This window comes from Limulus polyphemus, unplaced genomic scaffold (assembly GCF_000517525.1).
Source record: "Limulus polyphemus unplaced genomic scaffold, Limulus_polyphemus-2.1.2 Scaffold70, whole genome shotgun sequence".
NCBI classification, from domain to species: domain Eukaryota; kingdom Metazoa; phylum Arthropoda; class Merostomata; order Xiphosura; family Limulidae; genus Limulus; species Limulus polyphemus.
Window position 1 is genome coordinate 620,648 of NW_013665680.1, and position 8,243 is coordinate 628,890.

Consider the following 8,243-nt stretch of genomic DNA (forward strand, 5'->3'; position numbering starts at 1 on the left):
GCAGATAGCCCTCGTGTAGCTTTGTGCGAAACTCAAAAACAAACAAACAATTCACAAGTAATTTATTGAAGTTTATTCAAAATATCACAGAAAGCGATTTTTTTATGTTACACTAAGCTGATAATCTACATCATGGTCTGATTAGAAATCTGAGTAGACACTTGATTTTGGAATCCTCATTTATACTAAAGTTAGTTTCTTGAAAAAAAAATATGCTTCATAATTTGTTTAAGCTCTTCATGAACCTTTCCGTTTATCTGAACATATATATACGAGTTTCTAAATTAGTAAGGATACTTATTTCATCTAAGAGTATCCTTAATTCGTGTATGCACAACGTAATGTAAAACGCACTAATGCGACGAGAACGCATTCTAATCATTAAATATTTCAGTTTTGTGAATTGATTTACGGTATTGTATGCTTCTAGTTAAAATACAGAATTAGGTTCATTAACTGTATAGAATTAGGTTCATTAATTGTATAGAATTAGGTTAATTAATTGTATAGAATTAGGTTCATTAATTGTATAGAATTAGGTTCATTAATTGTATAGAATTAGGTTAATTAATTGTATAGAATTAGGTTAATTAATTGTATAGAATTAGGTTCATTAATTTATAAGCCACATTCATTTCTCCTCTATATACAAAATTAACTTTATATTTAAGATTGTTGATCATTATATTGAAAAACGGGTATGACATAGTCAGGAGTTCTCAAACTTTTTTTTTGTTGCCCCTCTGAAAACATTCCAGGCTGTGATGAACCCTCCTTCCTCTCAAGCACACAAAATGATGACAAACTAATATAAATATTCTAAAATATCCGTTATCGCAAACTTTTTTTCTGGTCCCTCGACCCCTTTTGTGACCTCTTTATGAAACGCTGATATAGACACTCGCTTGCTAAACTGGCGGTATGAATATGTAATATAATGCAGAGAGGAAATTTATTTCAACTTCTAATGATTAATTTTTACGTTGAAACTAGCTTTTAACCTCAGTAAAAGCACACGACAATAACGTTTTTCAAGAAAAAGCACTCCACTTGTTTTATATATTGGAGCAGGGCTACCTAGCTATCTCATTTCCATTATATTTGTAATGGGACTGAAAACATCAAAAATGGGAAAAAGTTAAAACACATAGAAAATTAGTAATTGTAGTAATCAGCGGTACGTCTGATTACTTATAACGCTAAAATTCGGGTTTCGATACCAGCGGTGGGCAGAGCACTGATAGACTATAGGGATTATATTAAACAAAGAACTAGAAGAAAAATACATACACAAAGTATTCTAGTGAATACAAATTATAAAACTACTTTTGAAATGTATTTTTATCTCAATCCAGAAATTAACCAATGGATAGACTCAAAAGAAAACCCATTTAAGAATATATCCAAGGATTAGATTCACGACAAGCTCATCGAGAAATATATTAAAGAATTATTTTCAAGAGCAAGCAAGCTCATCCAAAATAACACCAAATCATTAAACTGAAGAGCTGGTTCATCTAGAGTTATCCTCAAAACATTAGACTGAAGAGTTGGTTCATCTAGAATTATCTACAAAACATTAGACTGAAGAGCTGGTTCATCTAGAGTTATCCTCAAAACATTAGACTGAAGAGTTGGTTCATCTAGAATTATTTCCAAAACGCTAGACCGAAGAGCTGGTTTATCTAGAATTATTTCTAAATCACTAGACTGAAGAGCTGGTTCATCTAGAATTATTTCTAAATCACTAGACTGAAGAGCTGGTTCATCTAGAATTATTTCTAAATCACTAGACTGAAGAGCTGGCTCATCTAGAATTATTTCTAAATCACTAGACTGAAGAGCTGGCTCATCTAGAATTATTTCCGAAACAATGGACTCATGAGCCAGTTCATCTAGAAATATATTATTCCAGCATACTTATAATTCTTATTAGCAATCTTATCACAATTGTGTAATTGCAGCTTTTGTATTAACAAAAAAAAAGTCTAATTTGTAAAACGTAACTTCTTTTTATACCTTCATGAGTGATATTGTTAAAAGAAACAGAAAATGGCACAAAAAATAAAGAAATAATGTCTTTAAAGATCCAGTGATTGTTTAAATTATATATATATATATACATTAAAAGGCTGCCTTCATTAAATTTAGTTATCCGTATACCGTGATATTTGCAAGTGCAGCATTATCAACAATCTTGTAAATATACCAAAGTGGGAAATATGAGCATGATGAAATTTCCATAAATTCTACAAAAGAAAATCCAACAAAAATATATATATAGAGAGAGGATATCAATTCGATGTTTTAATTATAAACAAAGATAAAGAAGATCGACAAGACAAAGGAGTGAGTGATCGATAAAGGAACATTATGAAGGTTAAAAATATAAGGAAAAAATAGTATCTTTTTTTTGTAAATTATCAGTTTATTATTTACTTAAGAATGGAATATATAATTATTTCCTAATAACTAGGGCATCCCAGTGGCACAGCGGCATGTTTGCGGACTTATAATGCTAGAAATCGGGTATCAGTACCCGTGGTGGGCAGAGCACGGATAGCCCATTGTGTAGCTTTGTGCTTAATTTCATTGTGCTTATTGGGATTCGACCTGGGTGGTCCTGATGGAAGTCTGGTGTGTTATCCACATTATGGTCCCTTTATGACAGTTCAAGTATCTGCGTTAAAATTAATTTTAAGGTTTTTCAGTTGACGTTTAAAGACTATACAAATGTTAAATATGCCTCTGTCAATTGTAATCGGGCACATCTATATATTTTCTTTTAATTAATTGATTTGTGTTTGTCTTCGGACATAGTAGACTAATATTTGGAAAGTTATTGCCTCTGCACGATTACCATGAAATGTAGAGGTAAAAAAAAAATAAAACTTAATATAATTCAAATTGAAAATGCATTTTGACAGATGTAAATGATTTCATTTGGACGTTTAGATTGTAGAAAGTCATTGTGTTTTTGTTTTGTTTCTCGTAAGAACCAAAAAGGATCAGGGAAATTAACTTTCCTTCCTTCTGATCAGTGACGATTTAAAAAGTAAAATGTTGATTAAATAAAGAGTTTTAAAACGTAATTGAATCCTAAATACCCGCTGGTTATAATTAAATAAACTTTAATGACAACATTATTAGATTATCAATTCTGAGAGATTCGTAATGTTCCTCATTCTAATTCTGCATTTTCTTTGACACTAGTACTTCTAAGTTATTAATTTCTCCACCTTGCTTTAAGGGAGAAATTTTCTTTCTTTGTGTGATGTTTAGTCGAGAGTTGTAAGAAATATTAGAAACGTTAGTGATTTATTGAAAACTGTTTATTTTTAATTACTTTTAAGCAAATAAACAAAGAACTGAAGAGGAAAATAAATACACAAGTGATTCTAGTGAATACAAATTATAAAACTACTTTTGAAATAGATTTTTTTTATCCACAAACACAACTGTTGGTTACATATTCATTAAAACATGATTTACAATACATTGGAATGAAATTTGTCTCTTGTTCGTTTATGAAAATAACCGCTGTACGTACTCTGACAGTCTTTTACATATATGTGCGTGTGTGATCACATAGGAACAGTCATTAATTATTTTTGCATTGTACTTAATTACAATTCAGAGTGAACTTCGCGTAACATTTTACTGAAGTGTCTTGTTGTGATACTGTGGTTACTATTCTCCTCTTTCGAACAGTCATTAATTATCTTTGCATTGTACTTAATTACAATTCAGAGTGAACTTCGCGTAACATTTTACTGAAGTGTCTTGTTGTGATACTGAGGTTACTATTCTCCTCTTTCAGCGCACCTGGGAGTACCACAAGAAGAAGCTTGTCCATAAATATATTAAAGATTAGATCTGAGAGCAATTCAATCCAGAAATACATCGAGACTCAAGAACAAACTCATCTAAAAGTATATCAAAGGATTAAATTCACGAACAAGCTCATTGAGAAATATACTAAATAATTATTTTCGAGAACAATTCAATCTAGAAATGTATTAAAATATTAGACTCACCAGAAAGCTCATCTACAATAATACCAAAACATTAGACTGAAGAGCTGGTTCGCCTAGAATTATTTTCAAAACAATGGACTTATGAGCCAGATCATCTAGAAATATATTATTTCAGCATACTTATAATTCTTATTAGCAATCTTATCCCAATTGTGCGATTGTAGCTGAATTGAAAAACAAACATTTATTAATTACATATTATGAACCATTAACATAATATTTACTGAGAGAATAATACTTGGTAGCGGACGACAGGCTTAGGTTTAATTTTAACTTTCCAGTGGGTTTGGACGAAAAGTTTAATATTTTAAGGAAACTATAACCAATATATACAACGTTGTTGTTTTATAAAAAGGCATAATTTTCCTATGTTATTGTACCTTAATAAAGTTGTGAATATTAACTAAATAATGCAGAGCATTGTGTGTGTTTAATGTAAAAGAAATGTAGACGATTCTATAGTAACACAGTTACGTATTGATACAGAGAAATATTAGAGTTTTACTGAATATAGATAATAACACAGATATAGACGATCCGATAGTAACACAGTTACGTATTGATACAGAGAAGTATTACAGTTTTACTGCATGTAAATAATAACACAGATATAGACGATCCGATAGTAACACAGTTACGTATTGATACAGAGAAGTATTGCAGTTTTACTGCATTTAAATAATAGCACAGATATAGACGATCCGATAGTAACACAGTTACGTATTGATACAGAAATGCACTACAGTTTTACTGCATTTAAATAATAACACAGATATAGACGATCCGATAGTAACACAGTTACGTATTGATACAGAGAAATATTACAGTTTTACTGCATGTAAATAATAACACAGATATAGACGATCCTATAGTAACACAGTTACGTATTGATACAGAGAAGTATTACAGTTTTACTGCATTTAAATAATAACACAGATATAGACGATCCGATAGTAACACAGTTACTTATTGATACAGAGAAGTATTACAGTTTTACTGCATGTAAATAATAACACAGATATTCCATTGACTAGTGACTTGAAATATATTCAAAGTTTAAATACGTCATTTGCTGTTAAGTAACAACATTCTTTAAGATAACTGTGTTTTCCTGATGAATAATTTCTAACTATGTTTTTATGCTCAATAGAGTAACTTGCCCAAATCTACTAATACCAGCCTGGTACTTCCTAGTAGTCAGGGTTCAGCGTTACGGATAAGAAAGCTCAAGGTTTAAACCTCGATATCACTTTGAACATGCACTGCACTTTCAATTGTGAGGGCGTTATAATCATGATAGTCAACTTCTCCTATTCTTTTAAGGGTAGTCACTGCACTTTCAGTTGTGAGGGCGTTATAATCATGATAGTCAACTTCTGCTGTTTTTCTAAGGGTAGTCACTGCACTTTCAGTTGTGAGGGCGTTATAATCATGATAGTTAACTTCTGCTATTCTTTTAAGGGTAGTCACTGCACTTTCAGTTGTGAGGGCGTTATAATCATGATAGTCAACTTCTGCTATTCTTTTAAGGGTAATCACTGCACTTTCAGTTGTGAGGGTGTTATAATCATAATACTCAATTTCTGCTATTCTTTTAAGAGTAGTCAAGGTTACGAGTGCTACTGACTGATTTCTTTCCCCTCTGATCAGCATTTCTACGTTAATAGTAGCTATGTCAGAAACTTTGGATTTCTGTCGAGGGCGTTTAGACTATGCTGAAAATAACAATACTTACTAACACAACTATTACTTGATTTAGAGTCGAAAACACAAACGAAAAATATATAGAAAACATTTTACACAACTTTACCTTCACATAATACCAAATTTTTTTATTTATAACAATTATTTGCTCTTTGATAGTTTGAATAATAATGTACACATTTTCTTATCATACATGCCACTGTAAGTTGATTTGCCACTTTACTTCAGTCTACCTGTATAATTCCACAGTTTGTTGAGAGTGAACTTAAATAAACAGATGATTCTGAAACTGATCACACGATTTGTCTTATACTGCTATGGGTAAACATTAACGACGTGATATTGTGAGCTATTATCAATATCATTATTCAATGGCAGTTTTATTCTTGTCCACTCACTTTTATCAGATGCACATTAATGTGCACCCACTTTTATTAGATGCACCTAAATGTGCACACACTTTTATTAAATGCACCTAATGTGCACTCACTTTTATTAAATGACATTAATGTGCACTCGCTTTTGTTAGATGCACATTAATGTGCACTCATTTTTATTAGATGCACATGAATGTGCACCCACTTTTATTAAATGCACATTAATGCTTTGCTAGTTGTGAACTTGGATATTCTAGCTTTTCAATTTGTATAGAAAGTGATGTTTAATGATTTTGTCTACTTCAACAAGTGGATCAAGTTTGATCGAAGAAGACATGTGATGACGTCATAACATATTAAAAATATACCAAAAGTCTAAAATTAAAATTAAGTATCTCTTAACATCTTTAATATATCCATGGCTATCTAGGCATAACATTCTGAATTTTGAGATGATAGACTACAGTAAAATAATGAGTTCTTAGATTCACAGCCGTTCACTTCAACCATCAGGCTACGCCCAGCCGATGTCTCTGTTAATTTAGTAAATTGGCCGACTATTTTGTTCATGTTCGATATCGTAATGCAGCAGAAATATTGCGGTTCATGTAATTATTAGAAAGTATGACGTGCGATCATCTAAATGAATACAAATAAGAATTATTTATGAAGCCCGTTTAATCAAACTAGTTAATACTTTCTAATATTTAGGAAACACTCGTTTATGCTGTTATGGTATTCTAAGATGTTCTGATGTCCTTCAAGAGATTCCATCAGGAAATATAACACTGATAAAACCTGAATTCTTTGTCTTTGACTGGGTTTTAGAAATAAGACTGTAAACATTGTAAAACACAATCAAACAATATTTACACTCTCAAATGCAATTAAAATAATGGTATCTTTACTGAAGAGAGATATCCATTTCTTGAGAAAAGGTCACTAGCTATGTCATTCCCATTAAAACAGTTGCTCTCTTTGGACATCACCTGACCTACCAAGCAAAAAGGTCTACCTTTACACACAGCATGTATAAGGTAAATGACTCAGAAAAATAGGTTAAAGTAAAAGAAGTTAGAGATCTTTTTGATCTATGTTCATTGTGAAAGTTTTATATATGGATAAATGAAAACTTAGAAAATTTCTATGCTAAAAAAAAGGGGGGGGGTCTAACACGTGATATGCTTCCATACCAGCCTACTATTACTATGGAAATAATTTATGTCATTGCAGTTTATATTTTCTGAGAAATAATTTTGATGTTAATTGTGATACTTCTACTTAAGTCATTAAATATATATATTTGATCTAAAGAAAGTATTTGAAATTGAATATTTTTTTGCTGTTGTAATTACTTATTGCAATATTTAATTAATTTAAAATAAATACACTTTCATTATGAATCAATCTTCATTATTTATAAGATATTGACTGTCGTCACAGATGATCACATTTGATAACCTTTTCCCATGTATGGTCACAATGGGGCATGCTTCTTTTTTGTAACCTGAAGGATATATATATTCTAACACAGCACAACATTACAAAACGTATCTACTTCTTTAACTGAAAATATTCTAATACAAGACCTCAAGGCAACATGTATCTCAACAAAACTTCTTACAATGAATAGAAAACAGGAAAATCGTAGTTGGTGACGATGAATAAAGAAACCGTTTTCTAGATAAGTTTGTAGGAAATGGCCGTTGTTCTGTTAATTTTTTGTAATATATTCCGGCTTATTTGATCCCGCTGTTTTCTTCAAGTAAAAAAAATAAAAATTATAAAAAAATGTAATAGCTTGTAACTTGAGTGAAACCTGTTCGGAGAAATTGAACTGATAATGCGTTTCTTCTCGATGATGTAGTTTTGATAATCAAAATAAAAGTAATATCGCACAAGTAGGTTAATTCAGACATAATAACGAACGCCGACATTGCGAAGGATCCACCGATGAAAGTTAGCAATAAAAATGGTTCTATGTTAAGAGGTTTTATTAAAGCATCCGTAATGAGAAAAATAATCGTATTAATACAATAGGGAGCTATCTAGAACATGAAAGATCATTAGTTTATCCACCACACGCATCTCATGCACAATAATAATAGGATATTTCAAAATCCTT